Below are 18,867 nucleotides of genomic sequence, written 5' to 3'. Positions count from 1 at the left end.
CATAGATACAGCGTGTATTGGGTTATACAAGTATTGATAACTTACTACACATCTTGTTTATAATTTTTGTAGACACAAGATGATGTGTATTAAGTTATCATGTAAGTACGTCTGTGTATTCAAAATAGATGATCCAATGATGACAAAAGTTTCCATTTGCAATTCATCATTAAATCTGATCACTAGATATTTTTAAATACCACTTCATAATTATTAGAAAGGAACATATCACCCGCATACATATTTTCTATTATTTACAATTATGATAATGCTACGCCTCATCAAATTCAGATACAGCTCCCCCCTAAACCGACGTGGGTATATATTTGTGACCAGTAAACTAGGGAATTATATTTCAACACCCGGTGATGATATTTTGGTATATCTTGAACTTCCAGAAAAAATGTTTTGCCAGTGGTATATATACAATAACTATTCTGATTTGATTATAAAAAAGAAAACGAGTTTTTAATATATACAGTTCAGTTACTGAAATAAACGGTGAGCTGACGTTGAAAAATTATTGATTATGATAGGTTATTGTGTAAAAAAGCCCATGTCATATGACCTCGTTAACTTTGATAAAACCCAAGATGTCATGTTTCATATTTATACAGATATATTATGTTATTCTATCTGATCTGATATCAATACATGCCATATATTGGTGAAATAGAATGAGATAAAATTGAATAAATGAAATGGGGTTTAACGTTCCGCTGTTCTGCTCCGACTGGGGTTAATGAGGACGGCAAATGAAATAAAACAAGATGATTAATGACCTACTTGTAGTCACAAACCTGGCTCACGAAGATGTCATTGGGACCATTTTTTCCGAACAGCGACATTTGCGCGTACTCTTCATCTAATATGCTTTACAGCTTCTTAAACAATTTGATTAGGTACTTCGTTGGCATTTTATAGATTCGCACGAATCCATTAACATTTATTTCTATAGTTTGGAGTTCAGACGGTCGCTGTTCTGTTTCACGTGACGATGGAACTTGGACTATACTCCGACATTTTATTAATTCACCCTTAATCCGGCGGAGAGAACTATACTGGCGATTTGTTTCAGGAAAACTAATGTCCTAGTTTGTAATTATATTTCAAGGTATTAATAACATTTTTTGGAGCTGGAGGAAAAGATTGAATTTATATTTGTTTGTTTATTAAAGTATTTAAATTTTTTATCTGATTGATATTGGTTTTATTAAAGTTAATGAAGTTATGTGAGCTGAACAATACTAGATATTTTCAATATCTGCAGAATAAAAAAAAAGTTTTTTAATTACAGATGAATACATAAAACCTTACAATAAACCAATTGTTTTTTGACGTCATCTGCAGATCACCTTTCCTAATAACGTTCTGTTCATTTTCAATCAAATCACATTTTTGTCTCATCATTCTCTTGTCTCATCATTCTTTTGAGTCTCATCGTTGTTATTTTCCAATCGACAGGGTCCGCAAAAATTTGAATTAAATCGATTTTCCCGCGATTTCGAGGGCGTATAGCACCTAACCCCAGGGGATGTGCAACTTAAGAATTCCCATTCTCATCATCGGCCATGATGGTGCCTCCGTTAGGCATAGTACCAATTTTGTCCGCGAGTTTAGAAACAGGAACAGGGAAAATCAATAGGGCCCCACCCTCTCATTGTTCCAAGGCCTCACATCGAATATGAGCCTGTGGCCTTATCGCGTTCACATGGTTTTTGGAAAAGTTTGGTTAATCGAGAACGGAAGGTCACGAAAGCCAAAAATATCAGCTTCACACCAAATTTGAAAATTAAACACGGTTAAAACTGTAGCTTCTGTCGCTTCCACAGAAGGTCGAGGAATGCTGATTATGTTCCCAATCGAATTCGACACACTTTGTTAGGCTTTGTATATATGTAAAGCCATAACCCAAGCAGTTGCACCAAAATCGAAATCAACCAAGATCTTTTGATAAACGAGCAAAACTTAAGGCATAAATTAATGCCAAACTGTGGCCGTATACAAATTTACATAATTGACAGATTTGTATTTATAGCTGCGTATCAGTATCATTGACAGTCCAAAGAACCTTAACTGTAACCTGCAGCTGACTACTTGCATCATCAACAGCGTTTTTGTTTAGACATTTACATACAAGACACGAAATTGAAACTAAATCAAACGTAGCGGCTGGTGATCACAATGATTGCTAATGGCACACTTGCTACATTTCCGCATGTAATCTGTTCAGATTCACAATGATACATATCATCTTTTCAAAGCACGGATTTTAGATTCTTGAAGCACGGATTTTTCATTTCGAGGCACGTCCGTGCCTGTAGGCACGTTAAAATAGGCCCTGTTCTCTTGTGTCCCCATTATCTTGTCTCGTGTCCCACCATTCTCGTCTAGTGACACGTAAGTCCAGTTTACACCCATAATCGAGTTATTAATCAAAGATACAGCATTCAAGAGAATATCCGTATGGATACTAAGTCTACTAGTTACGTGAACATGTGAAGACATACTAGTGTCATTTATATTCTCAACCTGTTTATCTGCTACATTCAAAGCAGTCGTATACGCATTTGGCAAAATCCAAGCAACTAAACTGCAGTTGTTAATATGGATTGTTTGAGTAATTTCAAAATCTTTTATGGTGTCGTATTGAATGCCCACATTTGGATGTCAGCGATTTCTGGTAACAAATCTAAAGTTAATGACCTTTTTTATAACCTCAGGAATATTCTAGCAAACGTGATTAACTGATCGGTTTGAAATTGATATTCTGTGTTCAGAATCCCATCGAATGTCAACACGTTATGTTGATTACTTCTAGACTTACGACCCTTGTTGAATTATACATTGTTCAGATTAGGAAAACAGGACAAATAGCCCGGGCCCTGTTTCTCGAAATCTTAACTAAAGATAAAATCCAAATTGTAGTAGATACTTCATTTTTGATTGGCTAAGCACTAAAATCAATCTAATATTATCCAATCAGTTACTAAAATTTCGATTTTTATTTTAGTTAAGATTTCACGAAACGGGCCCCAGATTTCAATAATCACCATTAACCATTATAGAGTTATGACCCTTGGTCACTCCTCTAACGCGGCCAGCGGTCACAATCTTACTAATAAATTCAACAAAACATCGCCCATTCAACGGCCATTGTTGAATGGTACCATCTTGTCGTTCTTTGTAACACCAACGCTAATCCCGTGAGTAGTAGTTAATTAACTGGACCCCCACTGATCAGGTAAAAAGAAATGTAAAAATAACAATCAACCCGGGATTATCTGTTAATTAATCTTTTGTTTTATCAAACGACTAACCTGATCATTGTTTTCACGCGTAACGACACATTATTTGATACTGATTGAATAAAATAAAAGTACCGAGTTTTGTCACGCTCTTCTAGTATTTCTTTTCAATTGCCACTTTATTGTTTTAATAAGCGAATTATTGAAATAAAACTGAACAATGTGTTTGTCCCGAAATGACCTAGTTTGTGTCAAGTGGACATTAAAACTCATTTCTCTCCTTCTCTCTTCTAAAAGTCGGAATATCTGAGGTTTACGTGATTACATTGTATACAAATCCACCGAGGTTGGCAATTGAAGAAATATAATTCCCACCAATGTACATCCCTTTTAGATTACATCACATGACTTTACACACGATATTGATTGGTTCTGTCGTCTATATAATGTCACATTTAGAACACCACTAAACAGTTGCTTGTAACACAGCTAATAAGAACGACGTAAGTATAATCTAGTAATTATTTAAATAATGTGAAATGAAATGAAATGAAATGGGTTTTAACGTCCCACTGTTCTGCTCCTAAACTGGGCTAATGACGACGTGCATACGCCATACAGTGTGCTATGAGGGAATTTTTTTCCCGGACAGCGGCACTACGGCCTACTCTTACATCAAATTCCAACTGCCAAGGGATCTTTTACGTGCATGCCAATGTGTACACGGGACCTCCTTGTCACCCTCCGTCCTGCATCACTGACAAGGGGAAACCACGCTGGAACATCTGGATGAACTTTCTCGGCAAATGCAGGGATCGAACACCCGACCTCCGGGCTAGCGAGTCAGCGTCTTACCCACTTAGCCACGTGATCCCCTAAAACGTGTGATAATGAATGTGTCAAACAAAACCAACATTTTTTTTTCTATTCTTGATCTTTATGTATTTCAATTTCCTCACATGTGGGTTCAGTAAGTAAGATGCTGGCCTTCTCGCTAGGACGAGATTTTTCACGGCAGTGCCTGGCGAGGTATACCATCTAGTCGTTCGAAATGGACGAAAAACCGAGATCCCAGGTATACCCACACCCCAAACCGACGGCTGAAATCGGGATTTCTTAATATGCTAACGTGTGTTATCTAAAATATACCATGTAAGACTTAGGTGATATCAACATGTAAATTAAGTATTTCTTCTTCAGAGTATGGTGACCATGTTGATGTTCGTGAAATCATCTCTAGTTGTGGTGATGGTAATGGATTCAGGTATGTTAGTTATATATTACATTTACTTCTTATATAGACAGGAGGCTCAGTGCGCGGGGTGTCCATCAAATGGGCACAAAAACAGACCCAACTTTTCTATTGTAAAATTTTGCGTAGAATACGATGCCGAGTGGTAATCAGACTGCCGTTGGGACGTTTTCGAGATATCCGGGGTCAAAGGTTAAATGAGGTCATTTGCATTCTTGTATCATGAAAATATGCTGAAAATGATCGAAAGTAATCACTCTTTCAATAAAAATGTAAACTTGCTAAATTCGCCTTTAATCTTAGTGACCCCGGAGGTAAAAAGGTGAAATTTTCCGTTTTTAGACTAGGAAGATTTAAAGCAATAAAATATGAGCGTAAAATATAAAAACTAAAGCGAAATCTGTTCTAATTTATAGGAAGAGCGTGTTTTGAAGTGTTTTGGTTCTGTTATGCAAGATCTTTTTCGACATTCCAAAGTAAAAGTTCGGCGCTAAGACCACCTAAAGACACATTTTAAATGTTCCTATTATTAATTAGAAAAGGTTTGGCTTTAGTTTTTATATTTTACGCTGGCATTTATTGCTTTAAAATTTAATGTTCGTAGTGCTAAAATTTCACCTTTTGACGTCCGGGGACACAAAGAACAAAGGTGAATTTAGCAAGTTTACATTTTAATTGAAAGGGTGATTACTTTCAATTATTTTCAATTTATTTTCATGATGTAAGAATGGCTGTGCATTCACTTTCAGTGCAATTGAACTCATTTGACCTATGGCCCCGAATATCTCGAAAACTGTCCAGTGACGGACTGATTACCACTCGGCATCGTAATCTACGCGAAATTTTACTATAAAAAAGTTGGGTCTCGTTTTGTGCCAATTTGATGGACACCCCCTCCGCACGTATTGCCCTCCGCACTGAACCTCTCGACTAATATTAACATCTTATATATAAAATGTTAGTTATATATTACAATATTACCTTCTTATACTATTCAAAAAAAGTAGGGGATATTTGATTTTGGGGGCATAATACTAAAATATGCAAATGACTACGAAAAAAGTCACTATAGAACCTAACAGAAGAAACATTTCCAGTTACATGTGACGCCCAAACGCACCAATAGCTACCGCATGGAATGCAGGTGATGCTTGGGATCATCATGGGGGTCCAACCCAAGATTTGCACGACTCTGACTTTGAATGTTACAGTCATTGTGGCATTGAATTCCAGGGTGGAAACATCAGTTTAATTGTTTTAGTGACCAGAAAACAAATTTTGATATGCGTCGGCTTACCCAAAATGAAAGGTTACGTGCCCTTGGCATGCTACAGATCGGCACAACACAGGCGGTTGTGGCGCGGACGATGAATGTTTCTCAGTCTGTCATAAGCAGGCTATGGTCCAGATACCGTGATACACAATCTGTACAGGACAGACCACGCTCAGGTCGACCAAGGGCGACAACTCAAGCCCAGGATCGATTTATCCGTACCTTGGCCTTGAGAAATCGTGTCATCACAGCAAATCAGATCAGCGCTCGTCTTCAAACAGACACTGGTGTGAGAGTGAGTGGCCAGACGATTCGGAATCGACTGCATAGGGGTCGCCTTCGCGCCCGACGTCCTCGCGTGATCCTTTGTTTGAGAGATCATCACATTCAGGCAAGACGTCGTTGGTGTAGGGATCGTCAACACTGGGATAATCGACGCTGGAGCAATGTGATGTTTTCAGATGAGTCAAGGTTCACTGTTGATTTTTTGGACAGACGTAGGAGGGTGTGGCGTCGTCGAAACGAGCGCTTCCAAGACGTTAACGTCATCAGATATGATCGATTTGGGGGTGGTTCTGTTATGGTGTGGGGAGGCATCACTGTTGCTGGAAGAACGGCTTTACATGTTGTTGCAGGGCGTGTTACAGGCCAGTAATACCGGGACAACATCTTGGCAGTCCATGTTGTGCTGTTCGCACGACGTCATGGCCGCCGTTTCATCTTCCAGGATGACAACGCAAGATGTCACAGGGCCAGGATCGTTACAGGTTACCTCCAACAACAGAACATCACCACATTACCTTGGCCAGCACTGAGTCCCGACCTCTCCCCCCGTCGAGCATGTCTGGGACATTCTTGGACAGAGGTTACGTCAACGTCAACAACGTCCTGCCAATGTCCAAGAACTTGCTGCTGCGTTTGAACAGGAATGGGACAATCTGGACCAAAATGACCTTAGACGTCTCATTAGGAGTATGCCACGTCGGATCAATGCTTGTTTGGCAAACAGAGGAGTATTTACCCGTTACTGACTTGGTTGTGATGCTGTGGTAACTTTGCTGTTTGACCCCGGGTATCATTTTACCCTTATAATGGTCAGTCTGTGCCTTACTTAGTCTAACGATCATTTGGAATAAATCGATGAATGTGAACTTCATTTCATTTTGTCATTTGTTTCTTCGTCAGTTTCATTAGGTGACTTTAATAACACTTAAAAATCAAATATCCCCTACTTTTTTTGAATAGTATATATAGAAAATGCTAGTTATATATTACAATATTTTAAACATCTTATATAGAAATGTTAGTTAGATATAACAATACTGACATCTTATAAAGAAAATAATACAATTATATTTTCCTTTCAATTATTACAATTAGTTTCATATGGGATATGCATGTTAATTATTCGTTATGTATTACAATCTTAAATTATTATATATGTTAATTACAATTATATTTTCTTTTGTGTATGGTAATTATGTATTACAATATTAAAGAGGAATTATTCAAGAGCTGAATCTGTCTATTGAAGGGTTTTCTTTAGGTCTTACATTTTATATAAATTATTAATTTCACATTTATTAACTTGTCAAGAGCATAATAAACTCTCGATACCATGGATAGTCTAAATTTTCAACAGATTTAAATAGGATTTGCGATTAATGATTTGATTTTAAAAGGGATAATCGATGCATTGTTTATTATCGTAACAACGGTAACAATGGCAATCTTGACTACACTGTTCCGCAATCGACGATAACTCCGCTCAGATTGAAGTAATTTTACTGAAATGTTCAATATAATATTACCTTTCTATCTATTTGTTAACTATTAAAGCTAGAATTGACAGCCTTTATCTAAAGCTTTCATAATACTTGTTTAATTTATGATATAGAAAATAATACGCATATTTTCAAGCGATGACCCGATATTGATGCCGTATGATGATGATAAATATAATTTAGCATTCGCCCTGGAAACTTGTTATGACTTACAGCACTTTGAATGTTAGCAGCCGTATTAGATCCGTAAATATAAGACAATATAACACAATATTTTATCCAGTAGACGTGGTACAAGGGTTAATCAGCGAACTGGATGTATGAGATGTGTTGTTGACGTTTGGGAAAGTAGGACGAGGGGAAATGTGTAGGGAGTGAAGTGCTGTAAAGGGATAGTTAGATGTATTATGAATGGTTAGAGTGGCTGTGGTGTTACGGTGAAATACTATGCCGCCACCGTAACACCACAGCTTTATGATTTGTTAGACAGGAGTGATGTAATGGGTGTCAACAACTGGGTATGCTGGTACCGTCGCAACGTAGCCGTGAAATATATATTGGGGGGGGGGGGGGAGGGCGGAAACGGAAAAATATACAATGTTGACAGTATGTGCCAGGCATGAGGCTGCGCAGACCGAGCGGCAGCTCGATAGGGAGGGTGTGGGAGGGTCACCCTCATAAAAATTTTTTTTTTTTAAATTTCAGTTTTCTGTAAGCAGTGAAAACACTATTTTGGCATTGTTTGCGGGGTTAAACCTAAAAATCATATTAATACACCTATTGCACGATATTGTGAAACTAGCTGACGAAGACAGCTCGGGTGGCGATTGTTCGACTCGGGGCTGCTCTGTCAGTATCTAACAAACGCATTTAGTTCGCGTACAACTTTTAAAAACCGAATGTCAGTATGGTATTTCTCACATAATTGGTTATCGCAAAAACAGAGTAAACTGAAAGCGAGTGATCTCGACTCAAACCTATAGTCTATAGCCTACTTACTACACTTGTCACTAGGCTTCCTATATTATTGTTTGTGGACGGTTTACTACTCAGTGATAAGCCTGCGCCGCAAAAAGAGGTCTCGCCTTTTATTATTAGTATAATGACTTCCTCATGTGCGGCAGGTTAGTTTGCTTCTAAAAACACTGTTTTCCGTTCCAAAAAATACAAAAGTAATTTTCTACCAGATGACCATGGTTCTTTTCACCGAGACTAGATAATTTCTCTCGGTGTAAGGATATAGCTATGGATAAGTTCATACAAGGTCAATAAATCCGCGGTCACTTCGGGTCACACTGTTGAGAAAATAAACCGATGGGTTTGTTTAGTAGCAAATCGAGCGTGAATCAACTGAGTTTGTACTGAAAAATTTTTGAGTGATATGTATGAACTGTCTTCACACATTCGGTTTATAATTAGCGATACACAGGTACAGTGGCAAGTGTTGTACTTCACAGACTGTTTACCTCCGAACTACCTCCGCACGAAATCCCCGATTTGGGTACTTGTTAAAAGAAAAAGAAATAGTACCTGTGCGCATGCCAGTAAAAAAAACCTAAGAGTTCGCGCATAAAAATGCCCGAACGTACCAGGCGCCAGGTCATCCAGTAGACGTGGTACAAGGGTTAATCAGCGAACTGGATGTATGAGATGTGTTGTTGACGTTTGGGAAAGTAGGACGAGGGGAAATGTGTAGGGAGTGAAGTGCTGTAAAGGGATAGTTAGATGTATTATAAATGGTTAGAGTGGCTGTGGTGTTACGGTGAAATACTATGCCGCCACCGTAACACCACAGCTTTATGATTTGTTAGACAGGAGTGATGTAATGGGTGTCAACAACTGGGTATGCTGGTACCGTCGCAACGTAGCCGTGAAAATTGTGGGGGGGGGGGGGAAGGGCGGAAACGGAAAAATATACAATGTTGACAGTATGTGCCAGGCATGAGGCTGCGCAGACCGAGCGGCAGCTCGATAGGGAGTGTGTGGGAGGGTCACCCTCATAAAAAAATTTTTGTTTAAATTTCAGTTTTCTGTAAGCAGTGAAAACACTATTTTGGCATTGTTTGCGGGGTTAAACCTAAAAATCACATTAATACACCTATTGCACGATATTGTGAAACTAGCTGACGAAGACAGCTCGGGCGGCGATTGTTCGACTCGGGGCTGCTCTGTCAGTATCTAACAAACGCATTTAGTTGGCGTACAACTTTTAAAAACCGAATGTCAGTATGGTATTTCTCACATAATTGGTTATCGCAAAAACAGAGTAAACTGAAAGCGAGTAATCTCGACTCAAACTTATAGTCTATAGCCTACTTACTACACTCGTCACTAAGCTTCCTATATTATTGTTTGTGGACGGTATACTACTCAGTGATAAGCCTGCGCCGCAAAAAGAGGTCTCGCCTTTTATTATTAGTACAATGACTTCCTCATGTGCGGCAGGTTAGTTTACTTCTAAAAGCACTGTTTTCCGTTCCAAAAAATACAAAAGTAATTTTCTACCAGATGACCATGGTTCTTTTCATCGAGACTAGATAATTTCTCTCGGTGTAAGGATATAGCTATGGATAAGTTCATACAAGGTCAATAAATCCGCGGTCACTTCGGGTCACACTGTTGAGAAAATAAACCGATGGGTTTGTTTAGTAGCAAATCGAGCGTGAATCAACTGAGTTTGTACTGAAAATTTTTTGAGTGATATGTATGAACTGTCTTCACACATTCGGTTTATAATTAGCGATACACAGGTATAGTGGCAAGTGTTGTACTTCACAGACTGTTTACCTCCGAACTACCTCCGCACGAAATCTCCGATTTGGGTACTTGTTAAAAGAAAAAGAAATAGTACCTGTGCGCATGCCAGTAAAAAAACCCTAAGAGTTCGCGCATAAAAATGCCCGAACGTACCAGGCGCCAGGTCATCAAGGGCACTGATCTGTAATTATAAGACGATATAACACGACAGTAACTGATCTGTAATTATAAGACAATATAACACGATAGTTTATCTAAAGATCACTGATATGTAATTATAAGACAATATAACACGATAATTTATCTAAATGTCGCTGATCCCCATCCATTTTAAACTAGTTCAACGACAATTTGCCGATGTTTTGGTAGTATCCTATTGTGCTGTTTTCGCTGTAATGTTGACAAGTTAGACAATTAACTACCATTCTTTCCATATTCTAAACATATATTCTTATTGGTGTATTATAGTAATGGGGTGGTAAATGAAATGAAAGGGGTTTTAGAGCCCTAATGTTCTGCTCCGACTGAGCTAATGAGGACGGGCATATGCCATACAGTGTGTTATGAACGAAATTTTGCCAGGACAGCGACACTACTGCCTGCTCTTGTAACGAATTTCAACTGCCAAATGGTATTGTACTTGCACATCAATGTGTTCACGGGACCTCGGTTTTTCTACCCATCCGAACGACTATACGTTGTCTCTCGTTAGGCACTGAAAAGGGAGGGGGGTATCGCGTGGTAAGTTAACATAATCTAATGTCACTCATATTATTTTATAGTGGTCTATATTATAGTAATAGAGGTGTATCACGCGGTCAATATGGCTATTAACATATTCTAATCATTCTTATTGGATTATTATAATAATGGTGGTGGTATCACGTGGTCTATGATTGTTAACATATTCTAATCACACTCTTATTATATCACGTGGTCTATATGATCTTTAGCATATTCTTATCATATGGCCACAGATCACTAATGATTTCCCCATTGACTTTAATGTTTATTCTCGTCTCTTAGACCAGCTCTAACTTTTTCCCATATTTTCGGTGGGTAGAACGCTTTCTACCACAGATGGGGCAACATGGGGCAATTTTCGGCCCCACATTTCCACCTAACCAACATCTCAACTCTTGTATCCTTCCGCCTCAAAATCATGAATATTCACCAAAACATCTCAGAAAATGTATTTTCAAACCATTTTCTTCGATTCTAATCGCCATGCAAAAGGGCGGAAAGGGAAAGAGAGAGAAAGACTAAAAATAAATTTCGCCCGGCGTAGAAATATTTGGTGAGCTGTGTCCATATTCTTATTGGTTTATTCTAGTAATGGTGGTGGTATCACGTAGCCTATATGAGAGTAACGGCGGTGGTATTACGTGCTTAATGTTGCCGTTAAAGACCACATAAGATTAAAAATCTTAATTGAATGTACTTATAGCCAATGGTTACTATATCCATTTTACGGCAAGTTCAAACCAATCTGATTAAAATTAATTCAGCTATTGAGGTTTAAGTATCCGAAAGCCAAAAAACGGTTTTCAAATTTTCAATTACAACCTTAATCTGGTTGATTGGCTGGTGACGTCACAGGCACTACACATACTATATACATTATCTATACAATACACACCACCAGTTGACAAGTGTATCGGTCCCATTAACATTTTACTGGCATAATCATAATCACCGAATTATCGTCTTGCGTTGTTATAGATTAGACATTTGTGATTGGAATATTTTAAGGTGAATTTAAAATGCCGTATCATCCCGTTGACCCATTTAAGGTGTCATTGTTTAAACAGGCCCCGTGACAACTGAAGAAGACCTAAGCAATTAACGCATTTACCGGTAATTTGGATAACCCCGTAATACTTGATATCCCAAACTATTCTCTATAAGTACAGAAATACAAATGATGCCAGTCAATTGTCGATATATTCGTCATTTACAAATCGCTTTTCAATCATGTTTGACTTTTATGGTACAATTTGCATAAACACATCTTTTTACCCCTGTACTTTTTTACTCGGGGAAATTAGAACCACAGTACTCTTTTGACGAAAATGTATCTCTAATCAATTGGACTGCACACGATGTTAGAGGGTATTAAAATTGCTGTTATGAGAAATTGAATCTTAAATTAAAATGAATTACAAAACAAATTATTCCATAGTCAATCATATTCCTATTGGTTTCTTCATAGAACTAAATTAGTTCTATGGTTTATTATAGTAAATAACGGCGATGGTATCATGTGCTGTATATGGCTGTTAACATTCTAATCATAATCCTATTGGTTTCTTTATGGAACTAAATTAGTTCTATGGTTTATTATAGTAAATAACGGCGATGGTATCATGTGCTGTATATGGCTGTTAACATTCTAATCATAATCCTATTAGTTTCTTCATAGAACTAAATTAGTTCTATGGTTTATTATAGTAAATAACGGTGATGGTATCACTTGCTGTATATAGCTGTTTATTATAGTAAATAACGGTGAAAGGATCACGTGCTGTATATGGCTGTTAACATTCTAATCATATTCTAATTGTTTCATTACAGTAAAGACACAAGAATCGGGGTGTTATCAACCGAAAAACTCGCCATGTTCTACGCATACTATTGATTGTAATGATATGGATGGTTTATCTCCTGGAATGAAACAATTTCATATTGGAATAGAATACCTGTATTACTATAGTAATCCAAAAGTTCCTAAGTGCCCATATGCTTTAGACTTACGTGAATGTAGAACACATCAATGCTGTGCCACTTATAGTAGTGATACAAAGGAACCTTTCAGTAGGCAGGACAGTTTAGCTTTCTATAAAGCCTGTGCTTTCGAACCCGCTTGTACCTTCACATCCCCTTATAATCGCAATACTGGTTACCATTATGTAGAGTATGGTTATTTTTGTGCACATAGTAAGTAGACTTTATTTGTATTACACACAATACCAGAGAGAGAGAGAGAGAGAGAGAGAGGGGGGTATTTTCTGGACTAACATATGGTCCAGTTTTATCTATTTCAATGATTCGCATTTGCACACTGGTAGAAAACCGGAGAACGGGGAGAATGTCGGAGAACCGAGAGAAAACCCACGAGGTTAGACAGGCGATCGACCCTACTCCTTATCGCGTACAGAGAGAGAGAGAGAGTTTAACGTCCAATCTACACAAACTAGGTCATTTTGGGACTAACATATGGTTCAATTTTATATCAAAAATTCGCTAGCGCGTAGGGGTCTTTAGCAGTGGGAGGAAACCGGAGGACCCGGAGAAAACCCAAGAGGCTGGACAGGCAACCCTACTCCCTGTCACGTACAGCCGAGGAATCGAAACCACGCCACTTGACTCAATGACATACCCTACGATACATCGCGCACGCAGTAAGCATTTGCCCCCTCCCAATTCGCCATACAGATTTATATTTTGTTAGTTTTGTTTGAAGAGAAATTATATATTGTCTTGAACACTATAGAAGAATAAAACAATTAAAAAGGCGCCGATAGCTCAGTTTTAGACATAATGGTTGGTATTTTAAAGATTTTGCACCAGCTTACAAAGAGTTCAAATGAGTGTAACGAATATATATGCTGTCCTATTACAGGCCGGAATAATCGAACTAAAATAGACCCCGAGTCTAGAAGCACGAGCAATGCGTGACCTACCGCTAACGATATTTAAGAATCCCAATCTTCACTTCCATCGCTAATCTAGAAATATTTTGTCAGGGCCCTTATTCACGAAAACTTAAACTAAGTTACCGCCGAAATTTTAAGAAATACTGCAACTTCATTGGATATATGCAAATTGCTTTTACTGGTCAGCCAATCGAATTGCAGTATTTCTTAAAATTTCGATTGTATCTTAGTTTTCGTGAATAAGGGCCCTGAACATCTTTACTGAACCTGGAGCACTGGGGTATAGAAAAGAAGAACTAAGGTTTAACGACCTCTTGACACAAACTAGGTCATTTCGGGACAAACATTTCGATGTCCCGCTTAAACGTGAAAAGGAATTGGATCGCCTGTTCAAGATCGTGTGTTTTCGCCGGGTCCTCCAAGTTCCTCTGAGTGCTAGAGACCCTGCGTTATTGAAAAGTTAGTTCCGAATTGGCTTAGTTTGTGTTGAGTGGACGATAAATACCATTTCTCTATCTCTCTGTTATTTATTTAACGTGTTACAAAGTCTGATACCTATAACACCATGACAACTGGTGCAGTTCACGATCTATAATAGTTCTTATTTATTTCTTCAACGTGTGTTACAGAGACTGATATCTACAACACCATGACAACTGGTATAGTTCATGATCTATAATAGATGTTATTTACAGAGACTGATATCTATAACACCATGACATCTGGTATAGTTCATGATCTATAATAGTTATTATTTACAGAGACTGATATCTATAACACCATGACATCTGGTATAGTTCATGATCTATAATAGATGTTATTTACAGAGACTGATATCTATAACACCAGGACATCTGGTATAGTTCATGATATATAATAGATGTTATTTACAGATGTTATAATAGATGTTATTCATTTCTTCAATATGTTTTACAGAGACTGATTTCTATAATATAATAACAACTGGTTCATTATCAATCATGGCTTGGATGGCCCTGTATTTTCGCGGTAAAGATTCGCCAGTTAAAGATTTAACATGTTCCTGTGATTTAACCCAAAAAATGTATATGACAATCCAATACATCTACCTGAGTAGTGAATCGTGTACCGGACTAACAGTAACGGGTGACGACAAACCTTTATATAAATGCCGCGATGATGGTGTATTTATTCCACGCCAAAATGCTACGAAAATTAAAAAAAAGTATAAGATTGTGTTTAACAACATGACCCCCAGCTATGATGATTTAATCTGGATTGACTTTCACGGTAGGACTTTTATATATATCTCCAATAGAATTAACTATTAAATGAGATAGGGATAAACGACCTACTCGTCTGCATTGATGGTCTAAAATTAATGCGGACATACACCATGCAGTATACATACGCCATGGAGAGGGAGAGTGGGGGGGGGGAGAGAGACAGGAGGTGGGGGTGACGTCCACTCGACATATGGTTCAATTTTATTTAAATAATTCTCTTGCGCTTAAGGGGTCTTTGGCTGTAGGGGGAAACCAGAGGACCGCGCGAAAACCCACCGGGAAGCATAGACGATCCTACTCCTTGTCACGTATAAGCGGGGAGTCGAAACCACGCAACTTGACTCATTGACAGACCATAATTGTATCCATAGTTTGTATCCATAACACGATTGCTATTTCCTATTTCAAACCATCCTGGGGATCACGGTGGCTAAGTGGGCAAGACGCTGGCTCGCTAGTCTGGAGGTCGATTGTTCGATCCCTACATTGGTCGAAAAAGTTCACCCAGATTTTTTTGTCTGCGATATCACCTCGTTGGAAGCGGACGTAAAATACAACTAACTCACACACACCCAGATTTTCCGGCGTGGTTCCCCCTTGTCAGAGATGCAGGACGGAGGGCCTGGCAAGGACAGCTGTCTAGTCATTCGGATGAGACAAAATCAGAGGTTACGTGTACACATTGGCGTGCACGTACAATATCCCTTGATAGTTAGAATTCGATATAAGAGTAGGCCGTAGTGCCGCTGTCCGGGCAAAATGTCCCTCATAGCACACTGTATGGCGTATGCCCATCTTCAATAGCCCAGTTCGGAGCAAAACAGTTGGACGTTCATCCCCATTTCATTTCATTTCATTTCAAACCATTCTGCGTGGTTAGTTCGTAATTTTGAAAAAACAGTATGGCAATATAATGTATCCTTCGAATGACGATCAAAGACAATGTTTCACATTATGTCAGGCCGAAAGAGGTCCAGTTATCACTCTTTGTCACATAAACATTTGTTCTGTATTTGTAGATCCGGGCAAACAATTGAAAGCGTCTTGTGATTGTGATAAAGCAGGTGAGTATATATTGTTTTTATGGAATGTTGATAGGCTTATATGTGCATTGTATGTTTCTTGCTCATACAATATCTTGACAGTCGGGCTGCGTTTGGCAATTCGTGCATTATATTTGACACGAATCATATTTTTGATCGGACAACACCGCTTTAAACATACATTTTGCAAGAGCTGAATCTGCCTATTGCAGATGTTTCTTTAGATCTGAAATGTTATCTAAATTATTAATTAGACATAATTTATCCAGACCATAATCAACCCTCGATGGCATCGCTAGCCTGTGATATTGACTGGATTAGGATCAGATTTGCTGCTCAACCTTCATTCATGATTAAATCATGAAATGAATAATCGAGACTATTTTTTTCTCTGATCAGAGTGGATCAATTTGGCTGAAATTTTCAGAAAATTTCCTTTATATTATCTAGTCTTTAGCTATTATAGCGAGAGCTGTCAGCCCTTTATCTAATCTCCCATAATGTATCTTTAACTTATTATTACAGTGATAGATGGTGCTTGGAGTAATTGGTCTGAATATAGTTTCTGCTCTGTTTCATGCGGTAGAGGTGTCAAGACCAGGAAAAGGAGGTGTGACTATCCAGCACCAGCTAATGGTGGAGCAAACTGTTCTGGTATTCCTACACAGACCGAGGAGTGTGTTCAACTACAGGAGTGCATTGGTTTGTAATTACATCATTATTGACTCATCTTTGATGCATTGTTTTATTAGTGTAATGCAATTCAACCTTTGTGTTCTAGGTCATCTTCTTATTATTTGATAATTCTGGTAAACCCATAACGCGTATTTTTCTGTCTCTTTAATCTAACAGTAGTTATTATTTCTAACCTGCAGTCAATAATAACTCAGAATAGTTTACGTCATCATTAAAGATACATTATGCAAGCGCTAAATGTGCCTATTGCAGGTCTTTATTTAGGCCTGAAATGTTATCTAAATTATTAATTAGACATTAATTAACTTATCCAGACCATAATCAACTCTCGATGTCACCGCTAGCCTGCGATATTTACTGGATTAGGATCCGAGACTATATTTTCTTTATAGTACCGACTTTAGTAATGATGATCGAGGCTAGGACCAAAATTCAATCGCTAAATTCTCGGTTCAGAGTAGATGAATTTGACTGAAAATTTCAGCAAATTCCCTTTACATTATCTAGTTTTTAACTATTGTAGTGAGAACTGCCAGCCCTTTGTCTAATCTCCCATAATGTATCTTTAATAATTCACGCGTCATTAATCCAATTCAATAAATTCTGTATAATACCAAATCAACTAAGCACTCATCATCAATTTTAACTTTAAAAATTTCATTGTTTTATTACGTGCAGGGTTCTCATAACCATTAAATCCATCTTTATTAGTGTGGTTGGATGGTCGAAAGGTTAGCGCGTGCGCGTTGTGTCATAAGGTCTGTTATTGAGTCAACTGGCACGGTTTCGATTCCTCGGTTGTACATCACACGGAGTGGGGTCGCCTGTCCAGCCTCGTGGGTTTTCTCCGGGTTCTCCGATTTCCTCCCACTGTTAAAGACCCCTACGCGCAAGCGAATTATTGAAATAAACTTGAACAATATGTTAGTCTCGAAATGACCTAGTTTGTGTCGAGTGGGCGTTAAATACTCTCTCTCTCTCTCTCTCTCTCTCTCTCTCCCTCTCTTAACGTTGATCTGTAGCTTATACTATCTCTTTATAATTTGTTGATCTGTGGATGAGCTAGGTCATTGACCTTATAATAAATAACACTTGCTTTTGTTTTAATTCAATATTGCAGTGATGGGTGGTGGATGGGGTAATTGGTCTAAATACAGTGCCTGCTCTGTTTCGTGTGGTGGGGGCAGCAAGACCAGGACATTGAAGTGTGATAGTCCCACACCGACTGGTAAAACTAATTGCCCTGTTATTATCACACAGATCAAGGAGTGTAATCAACTGAAAGAGTGCACTGGTTTGTCATTACATCATTACGGAACCATGCTTGTTGCTAGTCAGAACATAACGTCTGTAGCTCCCAGAGGTTCAGATATTTCAGAGGGGTGTTTTACATAGGCTAACTCCATTCCGATATCCTGAACATAAATGCGATAAACAACAAATCCAGGGGAAAATAATGATGTAGGCTTCGCCCATACTGAAAACCTCACAATAAAACTGCCTGACTAAGGCCGTTTAAAGCAAACATTCACCAGGCCAGGTGTTGTCGCGCCATTGGCTTTCCAAAGAACAAGAAACGCCGGTATCCCTTTACGTAGATATGTCCGACTAGCTTTAGCCCTATGGAAGATCACTTATGGACTCCATTCGTTGGGTTTTGGGGTAAACCTCAAGTCGTCACAGAGCAGAACACCTTTCTTCCTCTGCCGGGTCAGACAGTTGTTGCCAAAACTGGTTTTGGTCTTTCATATTTCCCCACATCTCGTCTTAATTACGTGATTGGTTAATTAAGCCTAAAGAATTAGCCAAATATGGATATGTAATCATATTGGCCTTGACCCTAGATGGGCCATAAATATAGTGTTTGTTGGTGACAGATGTAACTTCAAAACA

At 38.4% G+C, this 18,867-nt stretch overlaps 1 long non-coding RNA gene across 1 annotated transcript; it reads left to right on the top strand.

Moving 5' to 3' along the window:
- Positions 1–14,977: 14,977 nt before the first annotated feature.
- Positions 14,978–18,262, top strand: LOC126811244 (uncharacterized). The gene is made up of 4 exons (XR_007675449.2): positions 14,978–15,239; positions 16,255–16,299; positions 16,804–16,980; positions 18,095–18,262. It is a non-coding gene; the product is annotated as an uncharacterized LOC126811244 (long non-coding RNA).
- The last annotated feature ends 605 nt before the right edge of the window (positions 18,263–18,867 follow it).

Source organism: Patella vulgata, chromosome 1 (assembly GCF_932274485.2).
Source record: "Patella vulgata chromosome 1, xgPatVulg1.2, whole genome shotgun sequence".
Classification (NCBI taxonomy): domain Eukaryota; kingdom Metazoa; phylum Mollusca; class Gastropoda; family Patellidae; genus Patella; species Patella vulgata.
The sequence above is the reverse complement of the archived record's forward strand: the minus strand, read 5'-3'. Positions and strand labels throughout refer to the sequence as shown.